At 43.8% G+C, this 15,948-nt stretch overlaps 1 long non-coding RNA gene across 1 annotated transcript in view; it reads left to right on the top strand.

Moving 5' to 3' along the window:
* The window catches only part of LOC138768931 (uncharacterized), a 74,349-nt gene extending 62,912 nt beyond the window's left edge, over window positions 1–11,437 (top strand). The window contains exon 3 of the long non-coding RNA XR_011359184.1: window positions 11,364–11,437. This is a non-coding gene — a long non-coding RNA (uncharacterized lncRNA). The remainder of the gene's footprint in view (window positions 1–11,363) is intronic.
* The last annotated feature ends 4,511 nt before the right edge of the window (window positions 11,438–15,948 follow it).

Raw genomic sequence — 15,948 nt, 5'->3', positions numbered from 1 at the left:
CTGTATTCTCAGTGATGTCACTGATCTCTAGTGATGGATAAGCTGTATTCTCAGTGATGTCACCGCTGATCTCTAGTTTTGGATACGCTGTATTCTCAGTGATGTCACTGCTGATCTCTACTGATGGATAGGCTGTATTCTCAGTGATGTCACTGATCTCTAGTGATGGATAGGCTGTATTCTCAGTGATGTCACTGATCTATAGTGATGGATAAGCTGTATTCTCAGTGATGTCACCGCTGATCTCTAGTGATGGATAGGCTGTATTCTCAGTGATGTCACCGCTGATCTCTAGTGATGGATAGGCTGTATTCTCAGTGATGTCACCGCTGATCTCTAGTGATGGATAGGCTGTATTCTCAGTGATGTCACCGCTGATCTCTAGTGATGGATAGGCTGTATTCTCAGTGATGTCACTGATCTCTAGTGATGGATAAGCTGTATTCTCAGTGATGTCACTGATCTCTAGTGATGGATAGGCTGTATTCTCAGTGATGTCACTTATCTCTAGTGATGGATAGGCTGTATTCTCAGTGATGTCACCGCTGATCTCTAGTGATGGATAGGCTGTATTCTCAGTGATGTCACTGATCTCTAGTGATGGATAGGCTGTATTCTCAGTGATGTCACTGCTGATCTCTAGTGATGGATAGGCTGTATTCTCAGTGATGTCACCGCTGATCTCTAGTGATGGATAGGCTGTATTCTCAGTGATGTCACTGATCTCTAGTGATGGATAGGCTGTATTCTCAGTGATGTCACTGATCTCTAGTGATGGATAGGCTGTATTCTCAGTGATGTCACCGCTGATCTCTAGTGATGGATAGGCTGTATTCTCAGTGATGTCACTGCTGATCTCTAGTGATGAATAGGCTGTATTCTCAGTAATGTCATTGATCTCTAGTGATTGGATAGGCTGTATTCTCAGTGATGTCACTGATCTCTAGTGATGGATAGGCTGTATTCTCAGTAATGTCATTGGTCTCTAGTGATGGATAGGCTGTATTCTCAGTGATGTCACCGCTGATCTCTAGTGATGGATAGGCTGTATTCTCAGTGATGTCACCGCTGATCTCTAGTGATGGATAGGCTGTATTCTCAGTGATGTCACCGCTGATCTCTAGTGATGGATAGGCTGTACTCTCTATATTGCACCTTACTGCCAAAAGTATTATTTTTGTATTGTACTGAAGATTTGCTGAATTTACTTGTTTAAGAGCTTGGACTGATTAGCCCGTCCTCACACCTACACCTGTTCTACCTTTTACTAAGCCTAGTGTCAGTACACCCGGGGTTGGGCATTCCACTCCTGGGCACAGTGACTAGTGCCCAGTCAGTACACATATCACCTAGCCCACTGCTAACCCAACACCCAGCAGGCCCTGGTTACTGCAATGTTTTTGCTTATTTTTGTGCAGGACGAAACTAAGAGGGGCATCACTACTATGCAGGGGACACTAAGGGGCATAATTACTGTGTGGGTGAACTGGAAGGGCATCATTTCTGTGACACTAAAGGGGTATACTTGTAAAGGGGGCATCCTTACTGCGTGAAGGGCAAAATAACTGTGTGGGGGCATTATTACTGTTTGGTGGCATTATTAATATATGGGGGCATCATTACTATGTGGGGGCATCATTACTGTGTGGGAACATAATTACTGTTTGGTGGCATAATTACTGTTTGGTGGCATCATTACTATGTGGGGGCATCATTACTGTGTAGGGACATCGTTACAGTGTGCAGGCATTATTGCTGTGTGGGGACATCATTACTGTGTGGGGGCATCATTACTGTGTGGAGACATCATTACTGTTTGGTGGCATTATTACTGTTTAGTGGCATCATTACTATGTGGGGGCATCATTACTGTGTAGGGACATCGTTACAGTGTGCAGGCATCATTACTGTGTGGGGACATCATTACAGTGTGAGGGCATTATTACTGTGTGGGGGCATCATTCCTATGTGGGGACATTATTACTGTGTGGGAGCATCATTACTGTTTGGTGGCATAATTACTGTTTGGTGGCATCATTACTTTATGGGGACATCATTACAGTGTGGGGGCACCAATACTGTATGGGGACATCATTACTGTTTGGTGGCATCATTACTGTGTGGGGGCATCATTACTATGTGGGGGCATCATTACTGTGTAGGGACATTGTTACAGTGTGAGGACATTATTACTATGTGGGGACATTATTACTGTGTGGGGGCATCATTACTATGTGGGGACATTATTACTGTGTGGGGGCATCATTACTCTGTGGGAGCATCATTACTGTTTGGTGGCATAATTACTGTTTGGTGGCATCATTACTTTATGGGGACATCATTACAGTGCGGGGGCACCAATACTGTTTGGGGAAATCATTACTGTTTGGTGGCATTATTACTGTGTGGGGGCATCATTACTGTGTGGGGAAATCATTACTGTTTGGTGGCATTATTACTGTTTGGTGGCATCATTACTGTGTGGGGGCATCATTACTGTGTAGGGACATCGTTACAGTGTGCAGGCATTATTGCTGTGTGGGGGCATCATTACTATGTGGCGGCATCATTACAGTGTAGGGGCACTAATAATGTACAGGGCACAACAGGCGGCACTATTTCTGCTCTTACTTATGTGAGGTCAGGAGACATCATGGTCGATTGGATCGAATATAGAGAAAGAGGAAAGTGAAGGACTCCAATCAGAGAGGACATCCCCTACGGTCACTGGATGTAATAGTTATGGATGAAGATGTTACCTCCGCACGGACCTCAGATCCGACGACAAGGCTGGGTGCTGCCCCCTGTAATGGCGGTGGGATCTCTCCGTCCTGTCAGGGCTGCCCACGCTGCCGGCAGAGAGGAGGTCATGGACGCCAGGAACACTTGGGCTGTATGGAAGCGGCAGGTGGTGGTTGTCTTTCTCAATTCTGTGCCAACATTGAACAAAGCCTTTCCAGGGAGTCGTTCATCTTCATCAGGGTATGTTGGAGGGTTGCCACGGCCTCCGCCATGGTGTGTGAGGGGGAAGGGCGTGCCTCCTGTACTGCCATGTTTACATTATCACTTCTCACTGTTGTCGATTTATCACCTCAAGGACGAGTCCGTCCACTGTAAGCTCTTCATTAGCTCTAATGAAAGATTTCATGGCCGTCATATAGTTTTGTTACTAAGCCCAGACACAAAATGGCCGCTGATCATTTCCTCTGCTCCTGCTGCCCAGTGGTCGGGTCATCTCTCCGGTGAGTCCTGTCCACAGATACAAGAAACCAGCAACCGCTCCTACTACTCCCTCAGCTCAACAAACTATCCACAGCGCAACCAACCTTACACTGTAAACCACAACCCTAACAATCATCGCTGATCTCTAGTGATGGATAGGCTGTATTCTCAGTGATGTCACCGCTGATCTCTAGTGATGGATAGGCTGTATTCTCAGTGATGTCACTGCTGATCTCTAGTAATGGATAGGCTGTATTCTCAGTGATGTCACTGCTGATCTCTAGTGATGGATAGGCTGTATTCTCAGTGATGTCACTGCTGATCTCTAGTGATGGATAGGCTGTATTCTCAGTGATGTCACTGCTGATCTCTAGTGATGGATAGGCTGTATTCTCAGTGATGTCACTGCTGATCTCTAGTGATGGATAGGCTGTATTCTCAGTGATGTCACTGATCTCTAGTGATGGATAGGCTGTATTCTCAGTGATGTCACTGCTGATCTCTAGTGATGGATAGGCTGTATTCTCAGTGATGCCACTGCTGATCTCTAGTGATGGATAGGCTGTATTCTCCGTGATGTCACTGCTGATCTCTAGTGATGGATAGGCTGTATTCTCAGTGATGTCACTGATCTCTAGTGATGGATAGGCTGTATTCTCAGTGATGTCACTGCTGATCTCTAGTGATGGATAGGCTGTATTCTCAGTGATGTCACTGATCTCTAGTGATGGATAGGCTGTATACTCAGTGATGTCACTGCTGATCTCTAGTGATGGATAGGCTGTATTCTCAGTGATGTCACTGATCTCTAGTGATGGATAGGCTGTATTCTCAGTGATGTCACTGCTGATCTCTAGTGATGGATAGGCTGTATTCTCAGTGATGTCACTGCTGATCTCTAGTGATGGATAGGCTGTATTCTCAGTGATGTCACTGATCTCTAGTGATGGATAGGCTGTATTCTCAGTGATGTCACTGATCTCTAGTGATGGATAGGCTGTATTCTCAGTGATGTTACCTTGATTTCTACCATAGGACTATCCTCTCCATGAATACCAGTTAAACAGTAATGATTAGTTGTCTCCTTATTGTTGCGGAGCAGTTTTGCATTGAAGCCATCATTATTTGTTGGTTCCTCGATGGTTCCTCCGCTCACCAGATGTCGCTGTACGTAATAATCCTATATTATGTCGGCAGTCAGAGGCTCTGGGAGTCATTTACAGACATTCTGACATTCTGGCTCAATCATCCTGCTATAGATTACACAGTCCTGACTGACGATAGTCTCTGCCCCCATAGAGGTGCAGGCTGGAGCCATAGAGGCATGTCTCATCTTCAGCATTTATGGGGACCCCTTAGGATATGCTGTAATGAGGTCATCCCTCACCCTCATCAGGGGTCCTGTGACCTCTCCAGGGGTTGTCACACAGCTTTCCCAGACTCCTGTCTAGTTGTGATATAACTTTAGGGGATATAAGGCAGCAGAGCCTGTATTCATTCAGTTGTGACCCTCAGAGCAGCGCTCCATACAGCAGCTCCTACGCTCAGTGTCTGACATCTCATGGGAGTTATTCCTGTAAATCATTTGGGGACCTTTAGATAACAGGTTGTAGTTATGGATGATTGCAATGACGAGACTGTGGGCCCAGACGCCACAACCGACCACCGCGTGTCCACCCACCACATATCTAACACATATCAGATGCCCTCAGGACGCAACGTGCCGCTGCAACAGCTGGGGGCCCCCATAGTAACCGTATAGGCACCGCAGTATATGGGGGATAGAGGGCCCAGCATATCTAAGCCTCTCATGTGTGATACTGCCTGCTGAGCTACTGTATCTAATTCCATCATGTGCGATACTATCTGCTGAGCTAATGTATCTAAGCCCATAATGTGTGATACTGTCTGATGAGCCACTGTATCCAATTCCATCATGTGCGATACTATCTGCTGAGCTAATGTATCTAAGCCCATCATGTGTGATACTGTCTGCTGAGCTACTGTATCTAAGCCTTTTATGTCTGATACTGTATGCTGAGCTACTGTATCTAAGTTTTTTTAATGTGTGATACTGTCTGCTGAGTTACTGTATCTAAGCCTACCATGTCTGATACTTCTGAGCCACTGTATCTAAACCTATATACTAGAATACTGTGTGCTGAGCTTCTGTGTCTAACCCTTTCATCAGTGATACTTTCTCCTGATCTTCTGTATCTAGGCCTATAATGTTTGATTCTGACTTCTGAGCCAGTGTATCTAATCTTACTGTCTGCTAAACCGCTGTATCTATGCCAGTCATGTGTGATACTTTCCGCAGAGTGGCTGTATCTAAGCCAGGCATATTTAATATTGTCTGCTAAGCTTCTGTATCTACACCAATTATGTGTGGTACTGTCTTTTGAGTCACTGTATCTAAGTCATGTGTGAAACTGTCTGTTTAGCTACTGTATCTAAGCCTACCATGTGTGATACATTCTGCAGAGTTGCTGTATCTAAGCCAGTCAGGTGTGATACTGTCTGCTGTCTGTAGAGCTGGTGTCTGTTCCTGTGTCTCACCCCGGCTCCACAGCGCCCCCCTCATATCCTGGAGGCCGCGGCTCATCCCTCCAGAGGTGTCGGTGGAAAGTCGATGGCTTCTCTTTGTCCAGGAGCGCAGGAGTGGGGAGGACGCTGCTGACAGGAGACGCTTGGACGGGAATCAAGCGTCACTCAGCGCCTTTCATCGGCTCCGCTTTCACATCATGACATTTGTTTGGTGTTTTCTTAATATACAATTGGAGAACAAATCTGTTTCTCTCGCCTGAAGCACAAGATCGTGTGCGGCTCTGAAGGATGGAAGGCGGCCGCGCCAAGATTACAGGGAGAAGAACACGGAGAACGCTGAACGCCAAAATCTGCTCGTCCAGATAAAGAAAGGCACGCCGCCTCACTCCAGTCACATGACCTGCTTTACTTCAAGGCCATTTTCCTATATTAGCTGGAAATCCCATCCATCACGGCCGAGCACAAAGAGGCCCAAATATTCTATATATTAGAGAGATTTCAGCTAAAGTTGCAGGCTGGTGCAATTCACAAGCGCTGCCTTACTGCAATATGGATATTATGTGTCGTCTGACCAGGAGGAAGAGTGTATGGAGTGTGTCCTCACTGGTTTCCTCTAGACACTCTGTAATCCTCTTACGCCACTAAGACATACTGCTGTGCGGTGAGCGGCGGGCTATAGTAACGGTATCACAGCCATGTCACAGGCCACAGGCGTACGCCAGCAAACCTCCAGATCCACAAACACTTTACTAATAGCAATAAGTCCTATAGGGTTCCAAAAACTATAAAACTAAAGAATTTAGTTTCCGTTCTTCCTGTTGTGTATTGTGGTATCAAAAGACATCAATCGCACAGTTTCTTGAGATATCCAACAACTTTATTGAGCAGGGTTGGAGAAGTTGTGTTCCTGCCTACGTGTCCCCTGGCTCACTGTCTTTCTTCAGGCCTCTGGTTACAGATGGTACTGTCCAATACAATATAGTCCCTTGTTCGCAAGGGGCAGGAAGGCTTGTTTATCGCTTTCCTTTTGTTGTATTAAGAGTTGAAATGGGCGACTACATGATGCAGGGATGTGAACCTCTGGCCATCCAGCTGTAGCAATACTAGAATGCCCATCATGCCTGGACAGCCAAAGTGAAGCTTTGGCTATATTGGTATGATGGGAATTGTAGTTTTGCTACAGCTGAATGGCCAAAGGTTCCCCATCCCTGTTATAAGTATGCCCAGTCCAAATAAACTCTGCTGAAGAGGCTCTGTGCAGTTTTACTGTCTGCACATTGAGAGAAGAGCAGCAAAATGTACTCACAGGGAATTCTTCTGATACAGTCACATAACACCCATGGGCATAGAGCACAACTATCGTTGTGGAAGGAGATCAGTATGTTGAGCCAGGGGCCCCTAGGCAAGGATGCAATTTCTCCAACCCTGGGCGAAGATGGGAAACATAAGAGGTAATGCACCTTAGGTGGTTAGCACTGCATAGCTGGACATGCAGGAATACTGGAACACACAGGCGCAAACCGAGGCCAGCAGCCAGGCTATTGGAAGAGGCTCACTCTCTGGCTCTCTCCCTCTCTGGCTTCTACGGCAAACTCTGGAAGAAGATCCCACATAATCATTTATGTGCTACTGGGAGGTTTCCCATTGGTAGAGAGAGGTCTGAGTTCTGATTGGCTCTGGGAGATGAGTGGACACTTGCCACTCTGTGATTAGAAGAGAGAGGTCACCAGTCTTACTGTTTCTGCAAGTAGGTGGCACAAAGATGCATCAGAAATCATGAACAATACAGCTATCCCCTGCATAAATTACTGCGGTACGCTTGCTGTCAATGAATAGAAAAGACTTCTTAATGACATCACAGGTACCTAAGAACAGACTGTAAATGACATCACAGGTACCTAAGAACAGAGTGTCAATGACATCACAGGTACCTAGGAAGAGGCTGTCAGTGACATCACAGGTACCTAAGAACAAACTATCAGTGACCTCACAGGTACCTAAGAACAAACTGTCAATGACATCACAGGTATCTAAGAACAAACTGTCAATGACATCACAGGTACACAAGAACAGACTGTCAATGACATCACAGGTACCTAAGAACAGACTGCCAGTGACATCACAGGTACCTAAAAACAGACTGTCAATGACATCACAGGTACCTAAGAACAGAATCAGTGACATCACAGGTACCTAAGAACAGACTGTAAATGACATCACAGGTACCTAAGAACAGACTGTCAGTGACATCACAGGTACCTAAGAACAGACTGTCAGTGACATCACAGGTACCTAAGAACAGACTGTCAGTGACATCACAGGTACCTAAGAACAGACTGTCAGTGACATCACAGGTACCTAAGAACAGACTGTCAATGACATCACACGTACCTAAGAAGACTCAGTGACATCACAGGTACCTAAGAACAGACTGTCAGTGACATCACAGGTACCTAAGAACAGACTGTCAGTTACATCACAGGTACCTAAGAACAGACTGTCAGTGACATCACAGGTACCTAAGAACAGACTGTCAGTGACATCACAGGTACCTAAGAACAGACTGTCAGTGACATCACAGGTACCTAAGAACAGACTGTCAGTGACATCACAGGTACCTAAGAACAGACTGTCAATGACATCACACGTACCTAAGAAGACTCAGTGACATCACAGGTACCTAAGAACAGACTGTCAGTGACATCACAGGTACCTAAGAACAGACTGTCAGTGACATCACAGGTACCTAAGAACAGACTGTCAATGACATCACACGTACCTAAGAAGACTCAGTGACATCACAGGTACCTAAGAACAGACTGTCAGTGACATCACAGGTACCTAAGAACAGACTGTCAGTTACATCACAGGTACCTAAGAACAGACTGTCAGGGACATCACAGGTACCTAAGAACAGACTGTAAATGATATCACAGGTACCTAAGAACAGACTGTCAATGACATCACAGGTACCAAGGAAAAAGCTGTCAGGGACATCACAGGTACTAAAGAACAGTTGTAAATGACATCACAGGTACCTAAGAACAGACTGTCAGTGACATCACAGGCACCTAAGAACAGACTGTCAGTGACATCAGAAGGTGGATATCTGGCCTGGGTTTTTCCTTGTTATTACATTGACTTATAGGGCCACTTAGTATGGTGGTTTTGGGGGTTTCCCTACAGGAGCCGCTCCTCGGCTGAGTCCTTCCCGGAGGAATATCTGGCTAGTCCTGCGTTTTCAGACTCTTATATGAGGCTCCACGTGATGACATCACTGCTGAAGGTATGACCTCTCAATTACACCTTGTGGTGCACCTATAGTTACACGACTATTGAAAATGCTACATGATGACATCAGAGTGCTGGATATATTATAATGACATCGCTGATGTCATTGATATTTCATAGCACTGGACCTATAGTGACATCACTGGTAAAAATTCTAACTGATGACATCATAGAGGGCTGGATATATCATCATGACATCACAGAGAGCTGAGCATATCTAACGCTGTCCGCAGTAGAATTATTATTTCCATATGACTATTGATGACATCATAGAGTGTAACACTGACATCACTACATCTGATCCCCTCTCATAGTGCTGGTGACATCACTGTTGTATATACCGTATCATGCTTCTCAGGGTTTCTTCATGTTATTACTTGCATGATACGTAGGTTCTGGGACTGTAATATTATATGTGTGTGCTCCTTGCTCCTTTAGGGCGCGGTTCACATTTGCTCCACAGACTCCATTGCTGATTCCATCAGTTTGATGCACTTATCTTGTTATTGATGCACTCAGCTTTTTTTTCACTATTTGACACCTTTAAAGGGGTTGCTCACAAATTTTTTTTCTTTCAAATCAACTGGTGCCAAAAAGGGCCGGAGATTTGTAGTTTACTACAATCCAATCCAGAGCAGTAGTAAATCCCCATAGTAAACCTCTCCTGCTAAGGACAGTTCCTGACATGGACAGAAGTGGCAGCAGAGAGCACTGTGTCAGACTGGTAAGAATACACCACTTCCTGCAGGACATACAGCAGCTGATAACTACTAAATAATAGAAGTAAATTATAAATCTCTGGCACTTTCTGGTGTCAGTTGATTGAAAAGAAAAACATTTTTTGGTGAACAATCCCTTTAATGAACCCGATGGTCCTGATACTAAGGGCCCTATTCCACCGGACGATTATCGTTCAGATTATCGTTAAATCGTTCGAATCTAAACGATAATCGTTCAGTTGAAATGCAGTTAACGATTAACGACCGAACGAGAAATCGTTGATCGCTTTATAAGACCTGGACCTATTTATCGTTACTCGTTCGCAAATCGTTTACATTGAATAAGACATCGTTCGGTCGTTCACAATAGATACGAACGCAATATCGAATAAATAGCGAAGAAAAAACGATCGCAATTACGATCATAAGTAACGATTATCGTTCCATGGAAATGAGTGAACGTTTTCAGGCCTTTCGCAATAGCCCTAAGGGCCCTATTCCACCGGACGATTATCGTTCGCATAATCGTTAACGATTAACGATCTCAAACGACCGCTATTGCGAAAGACCTGAAAACCTTTGCTCATTTCCATGAAACAATAATCGTTACTTATGATCGTATTTGCGATCGTTTTTTCTTCCGTATTTCTTCGCTATTGCGTTCGTATCTACTGCAAACGACCGAACGACATCTTATTCAATGCGAACGATTTGCAAACGTTTTGCGAACGAGCAACGATAAAAATAGGTCCAGGTCTTATAAAGCGATCAACGATTTCTCGTTCGGTCGTTAATCGTTAACTGCATTTCAACCGAACGATTATCATTCAGATTTGAACGATTTAACGATAATCTGAACGATAATCGTCCGGTGGAATAGGGCCCTGAGACGGTGGACCCTCTCCCTGGTTGTGTTCACACTGTAGCGCACAGATGGGTTCATCTGAGGAACATGTCACAGAAGGTCATGGCGCGGGCTCGGCATTGTTCCGTATGTGGCTATTGTGAAGTCTCCTGTAATACTACAGCTGCATTGTTACCCATGGTTCATGTTGTGGTGATAAATGGAGGTCAGAGCACTGTATAGAGGTGATGGGCAGGTCCTGGACATTATATACAATCAGCAAGGTCAGGACGGTAATATACAAGTCAGGGCGGCGATACAGCATATTTCATACCTACAACTACTAGTATATAACACGTATAGGAACAGGACAAACCTCACATACAGTAACCTCAGATAATGGGGATTGTAGTCCAGTGGATGCTCCAGACCAATACAGAGGCCCAAACCACTCAACCATACATGATGGGATTAGATACAGCAGTATGTATCACACTCCACAGGTTTCTTAACAAACTTTATCACACATTATCGGCTTAGATACACCAATTCAGCTGCTCACTGCCATAGAACAACAAATCCTTAGTTTCTATGAACAATTCCATTATCCATTTTAATGTAAGTAGATAGTTAATAACATTAACATAAATGTCACTTAATACGGGGATTAGAACTGCAGGAATGTCCTATTTGTTGTTATAATGGGAGAGTTTTATCCAACATAATTCTGTTCTCTTTAGGATTACTTCATTCTGTCTCCTATTCCGAAAGGTTTCTGTGCAAGAAGAACTAGGAAGAAATAAGAAAACTACCCACTAAGTAAGAGAAGACACCTACCATATTACTGCTCCTATATACAGGAATATAACTACTATAATACTGCTCCTATATACAGAAATATAACTACTATAATACTGCTCCTATATACAAGAATATAACTACTATAATACTGCTCCTATATACAGGAATATAACTACTATAATACTGCCCCCTATATACAAGAATATACTACTATAATACTGCTCCTATATACAGGAATATAACTACTATAATACTGCTCCTATATACAGGAATATAACTACTATAATACTGCCCCCTATATACAAGAATATAATTACTATAATACTGCTCCTATATACAGGGATATAACTACTATAATACTGTTCCTATATACAGGGATATAACTACTATAATACTGCTTCTATATACAGGAATATAACTACTATAATACTGCTCCTATATACAGGAATATAACTACTATAATACTGCCCCTATATACAGGAATATAACTACTATAATACTGCTCCTATATACAGGAATATAACTACTATAATACTGCTTCTATATACAGGAATATAACTACTATAATACTGCTCCTATATACAGGAATATAACTACTATAATACTGCCCCCTATATACAAGAATATAATTACTATAATACTGCTCCTATATACAGGGATATAACTACTATAATACTGTTCCTATATACAGGGATATAACTACTATAATACTGCTCTTATATACAGGAATATAACTACTATAATACTGCCCCTATATACAGGAATATAACTACTATAATACTGCTCCTATATACAGGAATATAACTACTATAATACTGCTCCTATATACAGGAATATACTACTATAATACTGCTCCCTATATACAGGAATATAACTACTATAATACTGCTCCTATATACAGGAATATAACTACTATAATACTGCTCCCTATATACAGGAATATAACTACTATAACACTGCTCCTATATACAGGAATATACTACTATAATACTGCTCCTATATACAGGAATATAACTACTATAATACTGCTCCTATATACAAGAATATAACTACTATAATACTGCTCCTATATACAGGGATATAACTACTATAATACTGCCCCTATATACAGGGATATAACTACTATAATACTGCTCCTATATACAGGAATATAACTACTATAATACTGCTCCTATATACAGAAATATAACGAGTATAACATAAAGCCCGGCTGATGAGATTTTGGTCCTGTATGTATCATGACAACCCCAGATAATGATGGTTGCGGTGTTTACGTGTATGTTGTCATGGATTCCGGCGGCCTTGTGTCTCTGCGCGCTCTCTTACCGCAGGCCTCTCTTAGTGACATGTCAACCTCTGCTCATTATCACACGCCTGCGGGTACAATAATAGTAATTACATCCATGTATTGATATCTATGGGACATGTCGGGTTTTATCTCCGTTTTCTCTCTTTCTATTGCGGCTGTGATGAATCCTGTGAGATCCCGCTTACCTGACAGACACTGGAGATGTGCTTACCTGAGGAAAACACAGGCTTATATATAGATACCATATATATCTATATAATCAGCAGATTATTACACCTCTGACCTCTAAAGATCTCCAGAACATTACTCCTCTCCCGCCTGACACATACATAGACATATACAGGGCAATTTCTAGGTAATTTTGGCAACAGGGTGAATCTTGGTATCTCCTGCTGTGCTCCCCATATAGTATTAATGCCCCCTGCTGTGCCCTCTGTAAAGTTATAATGCACCCTGCTGTGCCCCCATATAGTTATAATGCCTTCTGCTGTGCCCCATATAGTAATAATGTCTCTTGCCGTGCCCCCATATAGTAATTAAGCCTCCTGCTGTGCCCCATATTGTAATAATGTCCTCTGCTTTGTCCTTATATAGTACTAATGCCTCCTTCTGTGCCCCCATATAGTAATAATGCCTCCTGCTGTGCCGCCATATAGTAATAATGCCTACTGCTGTGCCCCCATGTAGTAATATTGTCATCTGATTTGCCTTTATATAGTAATTATGCCTCCTGCTTTGCTTCCCATATAGTAATAATGTCTCCTGTCGAGCCCCCATATAGTAATGATGCCCCTGCTGTGCCCTCTGTTTAGTAATAATGCACCCTGCTGTGCCTCCATATAGTAATAATGTCCCCTGCTGTACCCCATATAGCAATAATGCCTCCTGCTGTGTCCTCCATATAGTAAAAATGTCTCCTGCTGTACCTCCATATAGTAATATTGTCCCTGCTCTGTCTCCATATAGTAATAATGTCCCTGCTGTGCCTCAATATAGTAATAATGCCCCCTGATGTGCCTCCATATAGTAATAATGCCCCCTGCTGTGCCCCAATATAGTAATAATGTCCCCTGCTCTGTCCCCATATAATAATAATGTTCCCTGCTGTTCCCCCCTCATATAGTAATAATGTCTTTTGCTTTGCCCCCATATAGTAATAATGCCTCCTGCTGTGTCCCCATAAAGTAATAATGTCCCCTGCTTTGCCCCCATGTAGTAATAATGCCTCCTGCTGTGCTTCCCATATAGTAATAATGTGCCCTGCTTTACCCCCATATAGTAACAATGTGCCCTGCTGTGCTTCCCATATAGTAATAATGTTCCCTGCTGTGCCCTCATATAGTAATAATGTCCACTGTTGTGCCCCAATATAGTAATAATGTCCCCTGATGTGCCCCCACATATTAATAATGCTCCCTACTGTGCCCTCCATATAGTAATAATTCCTCCTGCTGTGCCCTTTATGTAGTAATAGTGTACCTTGCTGTGCCCGCATATATTATTAATTCCTCCTTCTGTGCCCTCCATATAGTAATAGTGTGCCCTACTGTGCCCTCCATATAGTTATAATGCCTTCTGTTGTGTCCCCATATAGTAACAATGTTCCCTGCTGTGCCCTCTGTAAAGTGATAATGCACCTTGCTGTACCCCCATATAGTAATAATGCCTCCTCCTGTGTTCTCCATATAGTAATAATGTCTTCTGCTATGCCCTCCATATAGTAATAATGTCTCCTGCTGTGCCCCCATATAGTAATATTGTCCCTGCTGTGTCTCCATATAGTAATAATGTCCCCTGCTGTACCTCCATATAGTAATAATGCCTTCTGCTGTGCCCCATTTAGTAATAATGGCCCTGCTGTGTCCCTATAAAGTAATAATGCCTCCTGCTGTGCCCCCATATAGTAATAATGTCTCCTGCTGTGCCCCCATATAGCAGTGATGTCTCCTGCTGTGCCCCATGTAGTAATAATGTCCCCTACTGTGCCCCAATATAGTAATAATGTTCCCTGCTGTGCCCCATATAGAAATAATTCCCCCTGCTGTGTACCCATGTAGTAATAATGCCCCCTGCTGTGCCTCAATATAGTAACAATGCCTCCTGCTGTGCCCCCATATAGTAATAATGCCTCCTGTGTGCCTCATGTAGTAATAATGTCCCCTACTGTGCCCCAATATAGTAATAATGTTCCCTGCTGTGCCCCTATATAGTAATAATGTCCCCTGCTATGCCCCCATATAGTAATAATGTCTTCTGCTGTGCCCCCATATAGTAATAATGTCTTCTGCTGTGCCTCCATATAGTAATAATGCCATCTTTGCTGTGCCTCCCATAGTAATAATGCCTCCCTGCATTGCCCCAACACATACACACACATAAATACACAAAAACATTATACTCATCTACTGCTGCAATGGAGTCTCTTCTGTCTCTCTTCTCTCCTCTCCAGCTGCCGGAGGGATCCTCCAGCAGGCACAATGATGCACCTGCTGGAGTATTCGTCTGCTAAAGAGATCAGAGAGGGTGATGCGCCAGGTGAGATCTGGGGAGAAGAGGGGATTGGTGCTCGGGTGGGCGCCCTATGGTGGGCCGTCCTCCCCTCCATTGCCAGTAATGTATTTTGGTGTCTCTTTCCTCCTCCATTCTGCCCGGTGTTGCGCCCTCTGGTGGGTCGTCCTCTCCTTCATTGCCAGTAATGTCCTCTGGTCTCTGCCTTGTTTATCCTCTGGATTGTGGCCAGTGTTGTGCCCTCTGTTGGGCCATCCTCTTCTCTGCTAGTACTGTTCTCTGGTCTCTGTCTTATTCCTCGTCTGGATTGTGCCCGGTGGTGTGCCTTTTGGTGGGCCATCCTCTCCTTTGCCAGTAATGTCCTCTGGTCTCATCCTCGTTTCTCCTCTGGATTGTGGCCAGTGTTGTGCCCTCTGTTGGGCCGTCCTCTTCTCTGCTAGTACTGTTCTCTGGTCTCTATCTCGTTCCTCATCTTGATTGTGCCCTGTGATGGGCCTTCTTCTCCTCTGCCAGTAGGGTTTTCTGGTCTTTCCTTCATTCGTCCATTCTGCCTAGTATTGTGTCCTCTAATGGTCCATCCTTTCCTTCGTTTCCTGTAATGTTCTCTCGTCTCTGCCTCGTTCCTCCTCTGGATTGTGCCTGGTGTTGTGCCCTCTGGTGGGCTGTCCTCTCCTCTATTGCCAGTAATGTCTCCTGGTCTCTGTCTC

Source organism: Dendropsophus ebraccatus, chromosome 12 (assembly GCF_027789765.1).
Source record: "Dendropsophus ebraccatus isolate aDenEbr1 chromosome 12, aDenEbr1.pat, whole genome shotgun sequence".
Taxonomy (NCBI): domain Eukaryota; kingdom Metazoa; phylum Chordata; class Amphibia; order Anura; family Hylidae; genus Dendropsophus; species Dendropsophus ebraccatus.
This window is presented reverse-complemented; position numbering and strand designations above follow the sequence as displayed.